The sequence below is a fragment of the Glandiceps talaboti genome, chromosome 10, assembly GCF_964340395.1.
Source record: "Glandiceps talaboti chromosome 10, keGlaTala1.1, whole genome shotgun sequence".
Classification (NCBI taxonomy): Eukaryota; Metazoa; Hemichordata; class Enteropneusta; family Spengelidae; genus Glandiceps; species Glandiceps talaboti.
This window is the reverse complement of record NC_135558.1, coordinates 8,375,609-8,399,498: the sequence shown is the minus strand read 5'-3', so window position 1 is coordinate 8,399,498 and position 23,890 is coordinate 8,375,609. Positions and strand designations below refer to the sequence as shown.

The following is a 23,890-nucleotide window of genomic DNA, read 5'->3' as shown; positions in this document are numbered from 1 at the left end:
AGGAGTTATAATCTGACAGAATCTGTTTTGTTGATCGTGCAGCTCTGTACGTTCGGTAAGAATATAACAATAGCGGGGAAATATTTTATTTGCAAAGTGAGGCCTGAACTTCGGTGACCCGTGACGACAAAATCCTCCATGGTGACTGTCTACTAGACTGTGGTAAACAAAACCTTCCTGCTATAGTGACGACGACAACATTCAACAACACCAACTCAAAAATCAGAAATGAATAGGTAAGTGAAATAGTGTATTTAGTCTAATTATCGCCAAAAGGTGGTCAAAACTTTAAAGTTATGATGAAATATTTGACTTTAGGCTGTTCGAGTTTGTCTTACACGTATCGTAGATCGTCAGAATCAAAAACATATGCATTTATTTTATTTTCAGCGTGAAAAGAAATGTAACTTAATGCTCGACAAATTCTCGTCTGCGCTAGGAGATATATAATCTGGAAAAAAAAACATTTCGCATGCCCTGCGGAATTTGACGTACGAGAACCTCAGAATTTACTACAACTGAAGTAAAACATTTGTTAGTTTTTTTACTGATAGAAGACCTCGTAATCGACACCACACTGTCAACACCCGGCTGCTACCGATCTCCTCTTCTTTTCTAGCACTCTGACGAACGGTAAGTGAACCATACATATTAAATTGATATATAATGTACTCCTATGCTTGAAATGACAAGGTAGGTGTAAAAGTTACCACACGGCTAGCTGTATAGAAGAAGGAACTAAGCTGTACATTTTCAACAATACAGTTTGCATTAACCCTTGACCCTTGTGGTGATCTTATCATCGATCGTTCACACGGCGCAATGTCAAATTCAAACTGCTTAAGCTCAGTTAAAGTTCTGACTGTCCTATACATTCAAGTTCTAAGATTTTGATATAAAAACTTCAAGCAGCCAAACTCTAATGACCCAGATACGTAATTTCACCACACCTTGTACGTCGACGAGATATCCAGGCTATCGAAATACCGTCCCCATGCTGCATATTGGAAACTCAACCCATAGTTGGAAAGACCAAAAAGCAATATTTATTTGTTCACCTACTTGTTCCCGAGGCTATAACGTCTAACCACGCGGCTATGTAATGAGCGCCCGTTCACTGTGACATATGACACTACGTTACAAAGAAAAATACACCTAGGAATCCGACCGCAGGCTAAGGCTGAGTGTCCTCAACAAGAACGGTATTTGAATAATAATACCTACAGTGTATATTCCATATACTACGTGTACTCAAGGGGAACTTTTAAAATTTTTAAACTATCCATACTACTATAAGGCGTAAAAAAATTGTGTGGTTCCGATTACATTCAATTTTAAAATAGGTAGGGTAGGTAGATTTTTATTATATTTTATTATATTTTTTTCATGTGCGAGTGTCTAGTTCAGGTTTTCCATTGTTTTCCAAATGGCCTCTGTGTTATTTATTTCTTCCTATCAGATGTACAGCCATTACAGATTGGAAGAATAGTTTTATATTTTCTTTTTAAGTTGATGTCAGTTTCCGTACTCACTATTTCTTGCGAGACTTACTGATTTTCGCGATTTTATTATTATTTTTCTCGAATACGTAAAAAAAAGGTTTAGGGTCAGCGTGAAAACTAGGTGGGGGTTGGTAACCGGAACGAAAAACTATTTGGCCAAAAAGAAAATTTTCATGATTTTGTGCACATAACTAATTTGTATCATTTTCTTTTGCAATAGATATCTAAAATAAAAGGCCACATCAATGATTTTGTTAGACCTCATCTGTCATGGTATCATAAATTGAACTAGAAAATGCAAATGATATCTGAGCCACACATCAGTAATGTGTATCATTACACTGCACCAAATGCTGCATATTCAGTACTATGCGAACAAGCATATGTCAGCAATACTTCATGTATGCCAGAAGTATGCTGAAATATTCTTATATCTCTGTATGCTTACGTATGCCAGTGTGAATATTACGGAATATTTCGGAATATTGCATATGCGTAGTATTTTAAAGTGAATATGTTGGGTAAAGTGACATACATATTCATTCTCATATTCCCTAAAGTATTTTGCAAAGAATATTTAGGCAAACCCAATATGGAAGCCTGAATACGCTGGAATAGTATTATGAATAAGAATATGTTTGTACTCATACATATTCTTGTTCGGGATATTTATGTGTGGGAGTGCAAACATTCATGAGTATATGTCCCCTGTTACGAACAATATGTCCAGACGTATTTTTAATAAGAATATGTCATTTATGACTCGTGCACATTCTTGTTCGAGAAGATCATACTGACATTCATATGTGTGTATGTAACGGAGAATACCTATTACATATCCGATATGATACTCTGAACATTCCAGAATTTGTATTGAATCAAATATAGGTATAAAAACTAATTGGCTCATATACCTCACCAGTTTTTTCATATGTCACGTGTAGCATTACATCACATTATTGTCCGGATTGTCTAAGGTTTTTGGTAATGGCAACCACTTAAAGCGAACACATTTGTGTTGGTTGTCCAAGTGGCAACTGTGTATACAGTCTCGGTTACTAAGACTATCCACCACCAGTCTACCCCGGCCAACAAGCGATCCATCAGTGGTGAGCTGAATAGCCGAGAGTAAGTGGAAAACAAAAATGAATTCAAATGAAATGATCGCAATTATTTTTCTTATAAACAGCGCCACCAACGACTGTATGATAAAATCCCAAAGAAATTCAAGGAAATCAAGAAAACATTTCTCCTAGTGTAGCGCCCTCTAGTAATGACTTCAGAAAATAATGTTAGCCCCCTTTCCACATATTCATTTTTTTATCTTTTAAAATGGACATTTGGTGTCAATATAAGTGATGATTTACGGCCATATAGTCTACATTTACCAGACAGCGTCACTCTACGGACACGATCCCAATAGATATTGAGTGCATCACTGTACCTACATGCATACGACCACGAATAGAACTCACGTTATTTTGAAAAACGATTTCCTGATGAATGTTACACACAAAAAAGTAGACTGTAAGATACGTCGTGACGTTCTGCCCTTACCGACCTCCTCTCAAGGAGGGTTTGGCCGATGTGTGAGGGCGTCCCGTCACGGCGTACCTTACAGACTAACAAAAAAGCTGTCGACATAACAAACAGAAGTAGACTGGAAGTATAGGATACAAGTAAAAACAGAAGCATTGTTTTGATTACTTATTGAATACTTGCATTCTCTATACTGCAACCTGTGAGATAAAAGAAATTAACGGGAATGCTGAACTCATGCAAGCGCGACATTGCACAAAATTTCATGACCGGATTATCGATAAAGGTCAAATATTTACGATGGTTACAGAAAATCTTGTCGGGAAATACCCTCTATCTTCTGTGTAGTCTAAGTTTTTAACAATATTAGATTTTTAGATGATACTATCGGATAAAAACTCTTTGTCGTGGAAGGCCAGACCTCAACCTCAAATCTGTGTAAGTCATTCAAAGGGTTCGATTTTTAGACGATACTGTCGAATAAAAACGCTTTGTCGGTCGGGAAAAGCCCTCCCTCATCTGAGTAGTCAGTCAAAAAGATATTCAAAATGTTAGATATTTAGCTGATATTGTCGATAATATTAGATAGAAACGCTTCGTTGTGGGAAGCCCTCTCTCAATATCTTTATCTTTAAGTTTTTTATTAAATGTCCGATTTTAGATTGTTATCATATAAAAATCTCTTTGTCGGGGAAGGCTCTCCCTAATCTTTTATTCAAAATGTTAAACTTTCAGACGAATATAGATATTATCGCAGAAAGTCAAAAAGTGCAATGTTGTAGCTTCAAATTTCGTAATTGTGTCTTTGTGAATATACAAATAGCAATGTGTATATCATTGTAAATAAAAATAGCAATGTGTTACATATATGGTTGTAACAAGGACGACCTATACATTTTATTTATGATAAGCAAAACTGTTTTAATAACTCAATTTTTTTTCATAAAATGTTGACAAATCAAAGAGGAACACTAGGGCCAGGCAACAATAGTGTTCGTTTGATGGGCATATTTTAGAGCAACTGTAATGGTGAAAATATAGAAATTATATCCATCTGTAACAACTATTAAGATCTATCACGAAATTTCGTAGTGTGCATACTAACAATACACAATGTACATTGTGTGCATGACATATATAAGCCGATATTCGGTTAGCAGAATGGACGTCAATGTGATTAGCTTGTGTGTGACACAGACATTGGTTAAACAAGAGAAAATAGAGAATTCAATGTTTATTCCATCTCGTCTTCGTCGTTCATCTACACTTTGGAACTGTTGTCAAGGTCTATGACCGTTGCTTATGCATTTTCACCTAGTTCCCTTATGAGTAACATCACCATGCTCCTCAAGGTCTATAATAAAGAGAAAACAATAAAGGGTGATTGCTAAAATGAATATGATATGTAAATAAGATGGAAATCTTTTGTATATCAAAACATTTGGTATTGACTAGTGCTTAAATTAATATGACATGTAAATAAGATGGCATTCTCTTGTTTATCAAGACATTTGGTATTGACCCGTGCTTGACATGTAAATAAGGTGGCAATCTTTTGTATATCAAGACATTTGGTATTGACCAGTTAAATATAAACTGTTTCAAGTCGAATTGAAAACCATTATGTAACGAATGGTTGTATTAGCGGAAAAGAATGTTTTTAAGCTTTTGACAATTTGAGGAGATGTGCATTGTTCTCAAATCCAGTTGTAGAACAAATGTACTTCTCTATTTTTCTCTTCAGAGTATATTTATACAAGGACTGTAGCAATGTGTGCTATCCACTGGACTGACCTTGAATGTATGTTAGCTCTCTGGAGATATACTATTCCGCACAGTAACATTACCCCATACATTATTAATAGAACCAAGAGATCACTACATTGAAACACACTCATACTGACAGTTAACCTATTCGTGGAGGTCACATATTTGATGCAAATTGCCACTTCAAATAACTACATATACTATGAGGTATGGTAGAATAGAACAACATTATGTGTCTGACAAATACTACCTGACACTTGGTTAAAATTGATGATGGTGATCTGTCAACAGCTTATGTCTGACACAAACACACCACAAAACCCTCTACACTTTATATCCCTATACACAGTACATATTTTACAGGTCTGAGTTGTGTGGCCAAACTATTAGAGATTGCTGACCCTCACACCACAAAACCCTCTTTACTTTTATCCCTACACAGTACATATTTAAAAGGTCTGAGTTGTGTGGCCATCCTTATAGAGATTGTTGACCGTCACACCACAGTACCGCTACACTAAATTATCCCTACACAGTACATATTTAAATGTTCTGAGTTGTGTGGCCAAACTATTAGAGATTGCTGACCCTCACACCACAAAACCCTCTTTACTTTTTATCCCTTCGCAGTACATATTTAAAAGGTCTTAGTTGTGTGGCCATCCTCATAGAGATTGTTGACCCTCACACCACAGTACCTCTAAACTGAATTATTCCTACACATTACATATTTCACAGGTCTGAGTTGTGTGGCCAAACTATTAGAGATTGCTGATATCGCGACCCTCACACCACAAAACCCTCTTTATTGTTTCTCCCTACACAGTACATGTTTTAAAGTTCTGAGTTGTGTGGCCATCCTTATAGAGATTGTTGACCGTCACACCACAGTACCTCTACACTAAATTATTCCTACGCAGTACATACTTTAAAGTTCTGAGTTGTGTGGCCAAAGTATTAGAGATTGCTGACCGTCACACCACAAAACCCTCTTTACTTTCTATCCCTACACAGTACATATTTAAAAGGTCTGAGTTGTGTGGCCATCCTCATGGAGATTGCTGACCGTCACACCACAGTACCTCTACACTAAATTATCCCTACACAGTACCTATTTTAAAGTTCTGAGTTGTGTGGCCAAAGTATTAGAGATTGCTGACCATCACACCACAAAACCCTCTTTACTTTCTATCCCTACACAGTACATATTTAAAAGGTCTGAGTTGTGTGGCCAAACTATTAGAGATTGCTGACCCTCACACCACAAAACCCTCTTTATTGATTCTCCCTACACAGTACATATTTAAAAGGTCTGAGTTGTGTGGCCATCCTCACAGAGGTGTTACCTGTCTTAGATAAATGGATGGCAGTGGACGACAATGGTTTGTCACCAACTTATGTCTAACACAGACTAGCTGAGACTTGGTAAAAAAGGATGACAATGATTTGTCACAGCTTATGTCTGACACAGACTAGCTGAGACTTGGTTAAAATGGATGACATTGATTTGTCACAGCTTTTGTCTGACACAGACTAGCTGAGACTTGGTTAAAATGGATGACAATGATTTGTCACCAGCTTATGTCTGACACAGACTAGCAGGGACTTGGTTAAAATGGATGACAGTGATTTGTCACCAGCTTATGTCTGACACAGACTAGCTGAGACTTGGTTAAAATGGACGACAGTGATTTGTCACCAGCTTATGTCTGACACAGACTAGCTGAGACTTGGTTAAAATGGATGACATTGATTTGTCACAGCTTTTGTCTGACACAGACTAGCTGAGACTTGGTTAAAATGGATGACAATGATTTGTCACCAGCTTATGTCTGACACAGACTAGCTGAGACTTGGTTAAAATGGATGACATTGATTTGTCACAGCTTTTGTCTGACACAGACTAGCTGAGACTTGGTTAAAATGGATGACAATGATTTGTCACCAGCTTATGTCTGACACAGACTAGCTGAGACTTGGTTAAAATGGATGACAGTGATTTGTCACCAGCTTATGTCTGACACAGACTAGCTGAGACTTGGTTAAAATGGATGACAGTGATTTGTCACCAGCTTATGTCTGACACAGACTAGCTGAGACTTGGTTAAAATGGATGACAGCGATTTGTCACCAGCTTATGTCTGACACAGACTAGCTGAGACTTGGTTAAAATGGATGCCAGTGATTTGTCACCAGCTTATGTCTGACACAGACTAGCTGAGACTTGGTTAAAATGGATGACAATGATTTGTCACAGCTTATGTCTGACACAGACTAGCAGGGACTTGGTTAAAATGGATGACAGTGATTTGTCACCAGCTTATGTCTGACACAGACTAGCTGAGACTTGGTTAAAATGGATGACAGTGATTTGTCACCAGCTTATGTCTGACACAGACTAGCTGAGACCTGGTTAAAATGGATGACAGTGATTTGTCACCAGCTTATGTCTGACACAGACTAGCTGAGACCTGGTTAAAATGGATGACAGTGATTTGTCACCAGCTTATGTCTGACACAGACTAGCTGAGACTTGGTTAAAGTGGATGACAGGATTTATGGCAATCGCTGCATCAAAACGAAACGAATTGAAACGAAACAAAAAATAAAAATTTAGGTGATTTTTATATGAACAGTGGCTTAATTCAAATATGTAATTTGTGGTATCAGTTTTTGTCTATTGTAATTCTGTTTGCCAATTAAAACAGCTACAGGGATACTATGAGGTACAATGCAACAGCCATAGTGCACACAATATACAACACAACAACCATCCTCATCACTAGACTGAAACACAGTACCGACCGTTGACCCCTCAGTGAAAGTCACAGCTAGTAACCACCGTTTGCCATTTAAAACAGCTACAGGGATACTATGAGGTACAATGCAACAACCATAGTGCACACAATATACAGCACAACAACCATCCTCATCACTTGACTGAAACACAGTACCGACCGTTGACCCCTCAGTGAAAGTCACAGCTAGTAACCACCGTTTGCCATTTAAAACAGCTACAGGGATACTATGAGGTACAATGCAACAGCCATAGTGCACACAATATACAACACAACAACCATCCTCATCACTAGACTGAAACACAGTACCGACCGTTGACCCCTCAGTGAAAGTCACAGCTAGTAACCACCGTTTGCCATTTAAAACAGCTACAGGGATACGTATATGTTATTTGCCAAATACCGTTCCATATCTTGCTGCGAGAGGTATTTTTTCTGGTATAACGGAGAGCCGGAGGCGAGCCGTTATACCAGAAAAATTACCTCGAGCAGCAAGATGTGGAACAGTATTTGGCAAATAACATACTTATACGTCACCTGCGACTATGAATCCATTTTTGAATGTCTAAAAATGCTGTTTCATGTTAAAATAAAATCACTTCCGCGTTATACTGTCGAGCGTAGTATCATGCACCTCTCTGATAACTGCAATGCGGTTGTTTACATGTCAGCCTTAACTTTATCATCCAATCAGAGTGCGCGTTTGCTCAGTAGTATGACGTAATGTTTACTATTTGCATATCACTCAGCGATTTATTCAAACTTAATAACCATCAGCTGAAAAATGAGTGCGTCTTTGTTTTGCGTACTGTATTCCATTAAATGTACATAAATGTTCGTGATATGCTTTGTTGTTCTAGTTAAGCAAAAATTACACCCTTTGTGGTGGTGATTTTCATATCCTTCATAAATTTAGGAATTCATGTTTACGATCGCGTGACGACCGTGCGTTCGCCGTCACTGGACTTTCACGGTTGTGTGTGGAATTTTTGACTATTTCCCTGTGACATGAAAAGTACAGTTCAAAGACTTGTTACAATGTATAAAACGGTGATATTTTGTTCGATTGACAACAAATTTGGCATTGGAAATGCTGGTTATAGCTCGATCTCTAGTTGTCTGCTAGATTTGTTTACAAGGGGACGTGTAGTGATCACGTGATACAACAAGCAAAAATACGGCTGTTGGTGAAAAATACGCCTGTGTATCTGCAGGGCTCTCGACCAATCAGAATGCGAGATTGGAGACAGGTGACGTATAATATGAGGTACAATGCAACAACCATAGTTCACACAATATACAACACAACAACCATCCTCATCACTAGACTGAAACACAGTACCGACCGTTGACCCCTCAGTGAAAGTCACAGCTAGTAACCACCGTTTGCCATTTAAAACAGCTACAGGGATACTATGAGGTACAATGCAACAACCATAGTGCACACAATATACAGCACAACAACCATCCTCATCACTTGACTGAAACACAGTACCGACCGTTGACCCCTCAGTGAAAGTCACAGCTAGTAACCACCGTTTGCCATTTTAAACAGCTACAGGGATACTATGAGGTACAATGCAACAGCCATAGTGCACACAATATACAGCACAACAACCATCCTCATCACTAGACTGAAACACAGTACCGACCGTTGACCCCTCAGTGAAAGTCACAGCTAGTAACCACCGTTTGTCATTTAAAACAGCTACAGGGATACTATGAGGTACAATGCAACAGCCTTAGTGCACACAATATACAACACAACAACCATCCTCATCACTAGACTGAAACACAGTACCGACCGTTGACCCCTCAGTGAAAGTCACAGCTAGTAACCACCGTTTGCCATTTAAAACAGCTACAGGGATACTATGAGGTACAATGCAACAGCCATAGTGCACACAATATACAACACAACAACCATCCTCATCACTAGACTGAAACACAGTACCGACCGTTGACCCCTCAGTGAAAGTCACAGCTAGTAACCACCGTTTGCCATTTAAAACAGCTACAGGGATACTATGAGGTACAATGCAACAGCCATAGTGCACACAATATACAACACAACAACCATCCTCATCACTAGACTGAAACACAGTACCGACCGTTGACCCCTCAGTGAAAGTCACAGCTAGTAACCACCGTTTGCCATTTAAAACAGCTACAGGGATACTATGAGGTACAATGCAACAGCCATAGTGCACACAATATACAACACAACAACCATCCTCATCACTAGACTGAAACACAGTACCGACCGTTGACCCCTCAGTGAAAGTCACAGCTAGTAACCACCGTTTGCCATTTAAAACAGCTACAGGGATACTATGAGGTACAATGCAACAGCCATAGTGCACACAATATACAACACAACAACCATCCTCATCACTAGACTGAAACACAGTACCGACCGTTGACCCCTCAGTGAAAGTCACAGCTAGTAACCACCGTTTGCCATTTAAAACAGCTACAGGGATACTATGAGGTACAATGCAACAGCCATAGTGCACACAATATACAACACAACAACCATCCTCATCACTAGACTGAAACACAGTACCGACCGTTGACCCCTCAGTGAAAGTCACAGCTAGTAACCACCGTTTGCCATTTAAAACAGCTACAGGGATACTATGAGGTACAATGCAACAGCCATAGTGCACACAATATACAACACAACAACCATCCTCATCACTAGACTGAAACACAGTACCGACCGTTGACCCCTCAGTGAAAGTCACAGCTAGTAACCACCGTTTGCCATTTAAAACAGCTATAGGGATACTATGAGGTACAATGCAACAGCCATAGTGCACACAATATACAACACAACAACCATCCTCATCACTAGACTGAAACACAGTACCGACCGTTGACCCCTCAGTGAAAGTCACAGCTAGTAACCACCGTTTGCCATTTAAAACAGCTACAGGGATACTATGAGGTACAATGCAACAGCTATATAGTGCACACAATATACAACACAACAACCATCCTCATCACTAGACTGAAACACAGTACCGACCGTTGACCCCTCAGTGAAAGTCACAGCTAGTAACCACCGTTTGCCATTTAAAACAGCTACAGGGATACTATGAGGTACAATGCAACAGCCATAGTGCACACAATATACAACACAACAACCATCCTCATCACTAGACTGAAACACAGTACCGACCGTTGACCCCTCAGTGAAAGTCACAGCTAGTAACCACTGTTTGCCATTTAAAACAGCTACAGGGATACTATGAGGTATAATGCAACAGCCATAGTGCACACAATATACAACACAACAACCATCCTCATCACTAGACTGAAACACAGTACCGACCGTTGACCCCTCAGTGAAAGTCACAGCTAGTAACCACCGTTTGCCATATTAAACAGCTACAGGGATACAATGAGGTACAATGCAACAACCATAGTGCACACAATACAACCAAACAACAGAATAAAGTCACATACATTATATTCCTAATGAGTCTTTTGTTTCTGAGACACTGAGACACACTTTTTCAGGTTTTTTCCTTAACAATATTCATATTAAACGCACTTTGTAACTTTTCGCCTGGGACGTTATAGTAATTGTTGGACCATGTAAATAAATAGTATTAACAGTATACAGACCATTGACCTATCTATGTAGGTCATGCAACTCTGTAAAATGGCTACAAAGATGTCCTTCGTATGACCTCGTGATGTAGTTTTATAATAATATCACGATATAGATGACCTTGCCAAAGCACACATCAAGTCCTTCTGCAAAAAAATCTGTTTGAAAAAGTGAAAAGTATAAATCTTTTGACCTATATCTTAATTCGCTCACAAACACACATGCACACAATGTGTATACACATATATATATATATATATATATATATATATATATATATATATATATATATATATATATATATATATATATATATATATATATATATATATATATATATATATACATATATATATGTTGAGGGTAGAAGAAAATCAAGTCGGGTTTTTCGTCTCTACAAGCCTGTTTCGTGAGTAAATCACTCGTCAGGAGATGTTGATGTACATCAACATCTCCTGACGAGTGATTTACTCACGAAACAGGCTTGTAGAGACGAAAAACCCGACTTGATTTTCTTCTACCCTCAACATATACTCCGCTCTGCGTGCAGACGTATCGAGCACTGTACTACGGACAAATCTTACCACTGACTTCCTATATATATATATATATATATATATATATATATATATATATATATATATATATATATATATATTGTGTATAACATACTGCATCTTTGAATTTTGAATTGTCTTCTCTTATGTGTGAGGTTCACGAACAAATGTATACGAGAAAGCTGACGATGCCTGACCGACATATGGCAATATCAGATTTATATATTAGTTGTTATAGTTGTGTTGACATGTGAAATCATGATGCCCTTCTGTCCTGTGTATGTAATTCGAGTTGGAGAAACTGATACTGTGCATATGTATCGTATATGTATTTCTTGTCGGAAAAATGAACTTTGTCACTTACAAGGATATTCCCATTGCTGCCTCCTTTAATGAAGTTAATGTATTCCTGACCCAGGGTTTTCACAAGGTCACATACGTCACATGCTTGTCTGGTCTGTCAGATCACGATTGCTTCGTCAGAGGTTCAGGTTGGCACCCTATAAATGATAAAGTAAAAATAATACAGTGAATATTTCGTTTCAAAACATGACCTTTCTATTGATTACTTGGAGGGAAATGTACAAACAATTCTTTACATTAATCCTCCTTCATTACATTCTTCTAAAAATTATTCGGTTGTGATTAAAATGAAAGATGACCACAAACAATGAATAGTCCTGTGGTGCATTATCTACGGTATCTTATACTCGGGGCCCTCATTCTGATGACTTAGTCCGGGTTGTTTGATAGATACATGTTTTAATGTACACGATCATGCACGTGTGTGGAGTGATGAGATACCCCTAGTCATTGGGTACAAGTTCGATTTCATTTCAGTTGCAGCTACTGTATATTTATATCAGAAATGCTTGTCATCTACCAATGCTAATTGTCCTAGAATGACGTAGACCAAAACACGTCATGATGTATATATAATTTACACTCCTTACGCAAAGTTAATCGCCATTTCAACATTAGACCTACTGACATCTTCATTAATTAAATTATAGACTGTGGTATTTCTATACTGAACTAGACTGGGATTTAAGAAAAATGTTAAAAAGGTAAATAAAATACAAACCAAATACTAAATATTTCGAAAATTGAAAGTGGATGCACAAATCATCGTCCACATATTTTCATTTAAATACCACTGGGTTTGCAGAGAACACCTACATGTATGCAAGCTTGCTTCCAATTGAATTGACCTGTGCTGTAGTTAAGTCACACCAAGGCTATTTACTTCGAACCGCGGGAAATTTTATTTCTCATGTGACATTACCGGGACCAGGGATCGGAGTCAACTCTACTTCGACAGAAGTCATAAAACCTGACATTATAAGCTATTGTTTGGTACTGAGAAAGTCAGATTGAATTACTTGACAAATGCGTTTCCCGCCTTAGGGTATTGTTGAGAATCGTGTCATCAAATGACATCAACATGACTCCGAAAGAGGCGTAACCTACACGCATTCATTTCACCGTGTTCACTAGTGGCTACCAATGATTGGCTGTCGGCCATTCCGAATAGAGAGACATGCAAGATGTCGTGTTTCTGATCGATGTGCAAGCTCATTCACACGTTAGCTTTTCGCGCCAACATTCTGATCGGAACTGAGGATGTACATGCGTTCAACACATTTCATACGCAATCATTTTTAAAAAGACAAACATGAAGTATCAGACCAGCCGCGGCTTTGGTAAAAACATAGAGAAAATGTGTTTACTTTCAATTTATATGGCGATTTCCTGGTGAATGTCATTAGTAAAGAAAGTACAAGTTATACAATTCACAAATTCAAGAGGACTCGACCTTGCACAATTTGATGTTACATACCAATTAACTAATCGAATGCAAAATCACACTCTAGGCTCTGATTTCCATCGTGGTCAATGATAATTGGCAAAGGAATCTGAAGTCTGCAGTCTTTTTTGAGTTTTGGAGCGGGAAGCTAACACATGAATAATTACGGATAGTAACAACGTAAAAGTATTGCATGTGAAATATTAACAATGAGACTATCGTTAGCTACATAGCTGTATAAATACAACTTCATATTTCAGATTATTAAATAACACTTACCAATTTATCACATTTCAATGAATAGGAGATTCTTGTAGACGTTATCTTCAGCATGGTAGGTTTATTTTTTTCCTGCATATGTGTAAAGCACAGTTCGATCAGGCTCGTTCGTTCCAATAGAATGGTAATTTACCTCGATACGCTGGGCGCGCTTCTGAAACGCGCATGCGTTCTTGATTGTTATGTGCGAATATTCATTGAATTGATTAATGAGTTTCCGTGGCTGAATAGAGTGCAGTGAGTGGTAAAAATTCCATTGCACATTGCAAAGCTATCGACTTGCAGAGATGTGTCAAAGGCGTATGAATTTTGTGGACTCGACCAGAATTCAATATAGACATTACAATTCACGCCACTTTTACATGTAATAAACTCCCAAATGAAATGCCCTATCTGTTACTCAGCAGGACTATATTGCCGCGCTCCATAAACCGTTCCTTTTTAATAATAATAATGATAATAATAATAATAATATTATTATTATTAATAATAATAATGATAATAATAATAATAATAATAATAATAATAATGATAATAACTACTACTACTAATTATTATTATTATTATTATTATTATATATATATATATATACTCACCGAGTTATATATATATATATATATATATATATATATATATATATATATATATATATATTATATATATGTGTGTGTGTGTGTGCGCGCGCGCGCGCTCGCATGTGTTTGTACAATTGTGTGTCACGTTTTGCACTGTTTACACACAAGATAAAAGAGTGTCAAGTCTAGAATTTTTTATCAAATGTACTTAGATTCGTAAAAAAACCCACAATAAATTATTTGAAAAACGACCTTTCTACTTCAGATGTATCGAACACATTCCTTTGCTTGGTCTGAGACTTATTTGTGACCTTGTAAGCTATGTGTGTAGGTTCATCAACTTGTCTCTCAACCTATCATCTGCCACAATCCCAAGTGTATGATTATCTTGGTCGATACATTATAAAACGGACTCTTAACGACGGTCCTGTTTTGGTACAAAGCTAAAGACAACAACTTGACAGTTTTAGCTACATAATTGAAACCCTAAACAAGAGATTACGATTGCGTGTTTACACTTCACATTTTCATTGATCGCATCCATGACTGGGAGTACGGGGGCAGGGATCTTTTTTTGAATTCGTAGTCGTACGTAGTCAGTAAATTATGTAATATTATCAATGTCGACCCAATTGGCAAATTGCATGTTATTCCGATTAAGTGGTGTGAATTCTAAGTACGATTCCCTGCTTTCAGGCCTGTCATAAAGTATTTGCCTAACAATACCATAAAATGTGAAAATATTTTGTCAAGTTGAGCTTGTATCAATTAGTTTAACCTACTCTCTTGGATATCAAAGAACTAGCATGCGGTTCGATACAAATTAAGCTACATGAAGGCTCCAAAACTAAGGTGAGCTATGATGTGTCCCCTGTTGAAAAAAAACACTCTAGTTCGCAGCTTGCGTTTTTGCCTTTTCTCCTTTATTGACCATTTTGAACGTTTCTTCATTTTACGCTTTCAAGCTTATTACAAGTGCTAGGGAATTCGAGTTTGTGTTATTTGATAATTGATATGAAGGACGAGAAAGAAACTCCTTAGAGGGGTTTATGTTACTGAGACAGGCAATTAGCACTGTTTTGTTGAAAACGGGGTACACACAAAACAAAATTTATGATGACAACTGTAAAAACAAATTGTAAAAAAATCAAAATTGCCTTGTACAGGAAAATATGAAAAATATGATATAATAATATATGCAGGTGTCAAATTTCATCATAATGTAAACAAACTATCCTTTAATGTTTTTAATGTTACGAGGAATATTAAAGGGACAAACTCGGAAAATTTGGAGTCAATATCTTTATTTTTAACAAAGTTACAACAATATTTCTACAATAAAGAATTGGATGAAAAATAGCCTAAACGACAAACACCAGGTATTTAAAAAAAAACAACGAAGTGCTCATTGACTTCAAATAAACCTGCACTGTAGTTCCTGATCGTTATGCTGTAAAATAGAATGTGACCGAATATAGATACCTAGGATATACAAAGTTTAACTCGCATTTAGGGCGAACACAGATTCCAGTCCTAATAATCATGTTTTGTTTGAAAACAATTATTGTCCATTAAGTTTTGCAGACTGACTTCCATCTTTGAATTTATTTGCATTTTCAACTGCACTGTTCTTACATCGTTTTATTCGACTAACAACAAGAATGTACTGACTAAGCTTTAACTGACTTATTTTTGTTTTATGGGTGGAAATAGAATCATGAGACCGTAAATATATAGATTCTGTGATGAAAGCATAGCATTAGGAATGGTGAATTGTAAATATCATATTTTGATACAATTTCGTTTCCAAAAGTTTAGAAGAGTAAAGATAAAGTCGGGTTTTGTACCTGCTTCCATTGATATCCTAAATATCACAATAGCTGAAGTGCATATTGTAAAAAAATGCTTTGTGCATCTATCGTGTAATTGTTAAATTTGCACACAATTTCATCAGATTTTAAGACATTTTGAGATCTTGATGTGTCCCACACAAAGTCCCCAGTGCAGGGCTTTTAGGCTAGCTAACACCAAAACCAAAACATTTGACAATGGTTATTATATCTGATTGTTAAAACTTTATTACGCATGACACCTTGGGTAAGAGATGTTTTCATGTTGTTGAATACGTGAGTTGGGGTATCGTACACAATATGTTGCAACTAACTATAAAGTTAGCTTCTTTTGATCACATCATCTTATAAATTGGAGATGAATCGATGTCAATACGCATGCGTTCTACGAAACTGGATTGTGTTACACGACTACACTGCAGTTTATCATATACTTTGTACAGAGACCAATGTATAATGATCTATGATCAATCCATTTGTCCATCCATCACTATTCATACTGTTACAAATTAAAGCTAAAGTTTCATGAACAATTATACAAATAGTAGCAGAATTGTCGGCCATTCAATGTAAACTCCCAAGCAATTCATATTGTCGGACCATTTTAAGCGCCGACGAACATTAAAACACAAATTTTGATAAAGAAATGATCTATGTGAAATGTATTGATCGAAACCAAAAAGGCTATAACATATTTATTGTCATACTCCTTTCTTTTGCCGTGTTCTTTTCTTTGCTGTCCACAATCATCATATCCATGTGTCACGGTCTTACCGCTATATCAATGTTGTCCTACATTTGCCAACTTGTAAATTCTTTCACACATCACCACATATAGCTGAATGACCTAAATATCACCAAAGCTATCTGGTAGCAGGGAAGAGAACATGTGTTTTTCTAGACAGTAACCCTTCCTTTCCAAAGGTCAGAAATTCGATTCTGTGTGGTTAATGACATGGTTCCCCATCCATCATTTCTACTATTAAGCTAACAATATCATACTTGTAGATTATTTGTTTACTGATTAATCTACTACAAATAAATTGCCCCAATAATCTTTTTATGTAGGCTTGTGTGGTTTCTAATTTTCTTGCGATCAATTGAAGTCGACACTCTGCATACCTCGACGTTTAATTTGTAAATGGTTATGCTATTCTACATCATTATGATAGTCCCGTCAGTATCTGAATATGCTAGTTTTATGCCAGCACCACATTCAGTCATTTAATCTATTTACGTGTATATTTAGAGGATATCTGTCGAGAAGTTAAAACCAAAGAGCCAAAAACTACAAACAACTACGATGACAATGAGTGAAATTTAAGTTCAAAGTCAATATTGTGTTGCGACCTCACCCCCGGGGGGGGGGCAACTCCATGGGTAACATTACGGGGGGGGGGGCTCCTCAAAAGCATTAAAACCCAAACTGTTGTGATACCACTTTTATGCAAAAAAGGATACCCTTTCTGATACCATTTTAATTCTAAGTACAATCGAACTGTTCGCTGTGACCGTCTCAGTCCACTAGCACTCACTCTGTTGTCTTGTGTTGATGGTGGGACTACAAATCTGATAACCCCATCATCATCATCTATATGTTGATTATGATCATTATGGTCCGGTTCTTGGATTTTTGGATGTTTTGCTGGGGACACACTCGAGTGTCTGGTTATGGTTGCACTTGCAGGAATATTGCATGCTAGCTGTACGTGACTAAAACCAGGGGTTTTCAGGGGAAGGTGGCCCTAGATCTGAAGTGGCATGAACGACGAGAGAAGTTTTTCAAGGAAGAAAAACTGGCTGAAACACATAGTCTAATTTACAGACCCTTTCTGATACCAACACTTCATGAAAAGTATACCCTTTCTGATACCAATCAGCATAAAAAACGACCCCTTTCGCGCGGACCCTCCCCGTATAGCCGTCTATGGGAGTTGCCCGCCCCGAGACCTCACATTTACTCATCTTGGCATTACATCAGTGTAGCATTGATATTATAACTCACTCTTAGTATAAAGCTAGCAAATTCAGTATGGATTAGTTAATCATACTTCTCTTGATGTATTGTTCACGACTTTTGATCATTTCAATGTTAAGCAAATCGGCAAGTCAACCACAGTTTAGTTATATAATTTTCAAAGTTCAGCGACGTTGATGGCTAAAATGGGTCAACGACTTTTGGCGCAATTTTTGTGCTCTAAATTCCTTGAAATTGAGAAGGGCCGCCCAGCCGTCTAAACATGTTTGTTCCAATTACACGGTTTGCGTGGTCGTTCATGCCAGTATGGGGTAATCATACAATAATGCAGCTTAAGTTAAGGTGTCTTTTTTATGTGTAGTCGCGCCAATTTCAACGTATTATCATCGGAACGATAGAACGCTCATGATCTTCGAGAGAATCACAGAGGTATTCATCCTAGTAACTGGTTTGGTAGATATAGCTAAGATGGCACTGTCAATGCTGCCGTGTGCCGATTGCCATATGAAGACATAGAGGAACGAGAGACACGTAGGTAAGTTGACAAAATTCTTTTAGTGAATTGATAAAAAATATTTTGTACCATTGTCATTACATTGTGTATATGTATTCCATAACAGCAGACTGACTGAAAATGTTTGAAATGGTTAATTACACAGAAGTGAAGTTCATACATTGTGTCTCCGTTTTCACGACACTTTTTATGCACATTTCCATGATTGGATTTTATCTAAATCATGTAACATTGACTGAGAAAAATGAAGAACGTATACAATAGAAGTGAGTGACGTGTAACAAAAGTATAGCATACTTTGCTCTTTCGTGACCTTACTCCTGATAGTGCATATGCATGTCTTCTGAATATTCATTAACTGATGTATTAAAGCAAAAACTTGGGAAAAGGCGGGAATACAACATATGTGTATCTGATGTTGAAATCAATCCCGTTAGTAAACTGGCACACTTTATTAATCTAGTGATCTCGTATAACATAGACATGTATGGAATTTGGTGAACATACGCTTTCACTATATTTTAGTTCAATCATCAACCAAGTAGTTAATTACTTGCTTACTTACTTACTTACTTACATACTTACTTATTTGATTAATTAATTAATTATTAATTAATTAACCAATTAATTAACCAATTAATCAATCAATTGTAAAGTCTTTTAAGATGGATGTGTATATATCTGTACGAGTAGGTTGATAGAACTACTAGATGTAGACACAGGAGACAGTGTTTGCTATTTGGAGGTTGTTAAAAGGATCAGTTACACTGTGATGAGGAGGTGGTATATGTGGATGTTTAAGTCATTAGGACCACTTGGTAGTTGAATGTGTATTTTGTGGATACTGAATCGATCAGTCAGTCAATTAATCAATCAATCAATTAGATCAATCAATAGACCAATCTGTTGATCGATTAATTTAATAAACTTAACGAATATTTAAAAAAGTTATCTTAGTTATCTTATAACTTGAAGTCTCAAATTACGAATGTATCAAGGCTTTGGTTTCAATTAATTAATTAATTAATTAATTAATCAATCAATCAATTAATTAATTAATTAATAAAATAATTAATTAAATAATTTGTTTGTTTATTTATATATATATTTTTATAATTCTATTTATTTATTTGAGATGTCGTACAATATTTACGAACACTATAAAAACAAAGAACAAATTCACAAAGTTCCGTAACATTTACAAATCAATTATTTATTTTAGTACATTTTCTCTAAAATTACTAAGACCGGTAAATATGCTGGTATTTTGCAAGATATTGATAAAATAGGTAAAAACGAGTTTTTCCTTTTGTGTGCAATTAAAACGGGTCACTTCAAAAGTGTAGTGTTAACGGTGCTTCCTAGATCCTGGAGGGAAAATGAAACGGAAACCTGGGAACAATATACATTGGGTTAATTAAAAGAGCCGTTTCCCTCGAGATTGAAGGCTTTAAAATACTGATGAAAGATTACTGTAATCTTACTTTACTTCATGTTTATATATATTGTATAAATGTGTTGATTCTTGAACAGGCAATTAACACATACACGGCTATTACATATAGTAATTAGTGTGTTATATATACTATCTGTAGGCTCCACAATGATGGACGATGTTGAAAACACTCAGAAGAGAATTTATCGTCAGCAAATTATACAGATTGAACCTGCTGAATAAGAAGATAGAAGATTCGACCCTAAAAAAATATTGAGAGGAGTTTCGGTACGTCACAGTTATTTACCTTTTTACACCTCTCATCATAAAAATTTAAAACAAAGCATCAGTATTCACAGTTTGTAATCATTCTTTCAAGAAAAAAGAAACGTTTACAAAAATAGCGCGCGTTTTACATGTATTCATTTACTTTGACTGAAAATGCCATGTGTTGACGTGATACTGACTGTGTTGACCTTCATCAGTACTGGTGCGATACAGTTACATCGGATCGGATGACACTGCATGCACTCAGGACTAAATATAGTCACTCCTATTCAATCGACCATGAACATATACAAATAGTTTACATTGTAAGTACGTTCAGTGTGTTTCACAGACATTAGTAGGACTTTTCTATATCACTTTGTTTCGGATAGATACAGTATATTACCAAATAATATGGGTACATTTCTCGCGTAATTGTTGCTGGAAATGTAATTCATATGTTTTAAAATAATTACCTAAAAATCATCACTTAGATAAGTAAGTAAAAGTTGTATTTGTGTAACTTGTTATTGTTTTCCTAATACTAATACTAAAGATAATTAAACTATGGCATCTTTTACTTCGCACAAACTACAGAGATGGTTGACAGTTAATCGGCCAAGAAGAAAATAATATTTTATAAGACAGTGCTATATATGAGTTCTGATGACGACGAATCGGAATGGGAAATTTGGAAGTAACACAAGATGAACTAGATGACATTGTGTAGCAAACGAACAATCAATGAATTGCATGTTAAGGGAGAGTTCATTTTTACGGCTGGAGATGTGCCGGGAATTGTTTGTGTTGTACTGAAACAAACTTTTCCCCTTGTGAGCCCTTCCGAAAGAAGCCCCCACCCCTAAATGAAAACAATTACTATTTTTAAAAAAACAAAAAAAAACAAAAAAACGTTAAAAGCAATCTCCAAGTGTATGTCATGGGGTGTTTATAATTACCGAAGGCGATGGTGTTGAATAGCCAAAGAATACTGGAATATGGTCTTCAACACCTCAATTATTTAGTAATTCAAAAATTATTCTACAGCACAATGTTATTGTCCCAATTTTAACGATATTGTATACATTGTAGATTTGCTGACATAATGATGTACATGACAAATTCTAGCCAAACGTTTTTACTTGAGTTTATTGGGCACTATCCAGTTTTCAATTTATTACACATGCGCGTACGTTTGTATGTGTGTGTGTGTGTGTGTGTGTGTGTAAAGATAAACTATTAATGGAAGGTTATAACCTGCCTCATAATTGTACATAAGTAAATGCACCTTACATAATTGCGGCAAAGCTGAACGAATTTTTTTCTTCAAATTTACAAGGTTAATAACTGCTCCTGGGGCTTAGTTTGATTCGGAGAGGCAAAACTCAATATCGGAATAAGTCAAACCGTCCCACCGATCTGCTTTGTAAAAGTGATGACTTAGCCCACCCCCCCCCCTCCGGCCGTAAAACTGAATTTGCCCTAAAATGCTTTGAACAAATTTAGGTAAAGTTTGAGGGAAGGGAGGGTGTTTTAAAGTGGCACAAGCTGAGTTTGTAAGCATATTACTCAAGTGAAAATACTTTAACAAACCACATTCCAGTGCATTGTTAATATTAATGCATGTCGTTTCCCATGACATTACGATTGTCTTCTGGCATCGTTAGAACAGTTGATTACATAGTACAGATTTCCTGAACATGTTTTTACATCATTACGTATTATAAATGAAATCATCGGATATTTTTTTAAATTATATCATGACAACCATGTTTGAGTTCAGTCAATCACAAGTGGTGGTGGTGGTTAAGTGTGCTTCAGTAAGTACAATACTGCAAAAAATTACACCGAAGTACTTATAAACTCAGCTTGTGCCCTTCAAGTCTAAGGCGAAAACTATTAGTGTTTCCCATATTTTGTCTTCACTCTCTTCAGATTATATTGTTAAATTTATTGTATTGAATTACGTGTAAATGTTTCACTAATTTTCCATAATGTGCATATAGAGATATGGCAATAATGTAAATATCTGACCAAACTGCCAGTGTGTATGTAGTTTTACAAGAGTTTACATAAATCACATGTTGTGCTAGACAACCATGGTGCATTTCACCAAGTTTGCACATTGAGCCAATTTACTAGCTGTAATTCTGGGCATGTCAGTGCCTTTAACTTTGATATTGTTAGTATTGGTATTTTATGTCAGTAACTAAAGAGAAGGAAGGGCTTGTTAATTATTTGTCTATTTTCGAAGAACTTTTGTATTGTTTTTGTGAGAAAAAAAAAACTTAAACTATAAATGAAATTGATCGCTTATTATCGTAGACGATATATTACGGCCGCTAAGAGTTCACTATAGTTAAATGAACTCAATTCTTCAGTATGAAGTTGATCGAGGTCAGTGTCAATGCAACCGAAACATTAATACTATCAAATTATGATAGTTTCAAAATAGCATAGTTCACTCTCATTATCATTTATCATATTATTCTGATTCTTTTGTTTTACCGGCTATTGCTTATGTCTCCTTTGATCATCAAAAGAGGGCGTACAACTATTTGTGAGGAATGAATAACTTGACGAAAAGGAAGTGATTTAAGAGATTGTCGTAGAGGTCGCTGCATTGATGAGCAACTATTTCTTGAATGGGAATTTATGAGTATACACTTGATGTCACAATACAGCATTCGTGTGAATAGATTAGCAAACACAATAGATCAGTTATTCAGAGAAAGGTAGGACCTAGCCGACCCATTCCAATATTCCAATATGATATATATATATATATATCTACCTACATATAAATAGCAAGTGACAACTAGATATAGATAATTGTTTCACATATTTCTTTTCTTCTCTGTTTTGTAATGGTTTAGATAATCACCTCTGGAGTACACTCCTTTAATAAATTATTCTAATTATTAATTAATAACGTGTTTGTGTAATCATTTATGCAAATGTATGCATCGGGTATGAAAGATATTCATATGGGTATGCCTATAGTATTCTCATCAGTTTACGTTAATAATACGTTTACATATTCCCTGAATATGCCCTGATTATGGTTAAAATACGCCCATATTCCTATCAAAAGGCATGTATTCACATCCTATTCATAGGCGTATGCTAAGCTATTCATGGTGAGAATATGCTGTGAATATTATGTGTAAAAGTGGTTCATCTTCTCATCGTTTTTCATGCTATTCTTATGAACATACGTCGACTCCAAATTCTTAGAATACGTGTGCATATGTCTGAATAGTAGGATATGCCACTAGATATTTACTACACATGCAAACGTTTTCGTATGCGAATATGTAGCATTTGGTGTAGTGTTAGCTTGGTAGATATCATTCATTATGCAAATTAGTCCCGTGAAATGCAAGCCACACCCGTCATATGT

The 23,890-nt window shown here is 36.4% G+C and overlaps 1 long non-coding RNA gene across 1 annotated transcript; it reads left to right on the top strand.

The window, feature by feature from the left end:
• Positions 1-126: 126 nt before the first annotated feature.
• LOC144441110 (uncharacterized) lies at positions 127-23,321 on the top strand. The gene is made up of 5 exons (XR_013481226.1): positions 127-236; positions 391-633; positions 18,633-18,806; positions 20,381-20,508; positions 21,085-23,321. It is a non-coding gene; the product is annotated as an uncharacterized LOC144441110 (long non-coding RNA).
• The last annotated feature ends 569 nt before the right edge of the window (positions 23,322-23,890 follow it).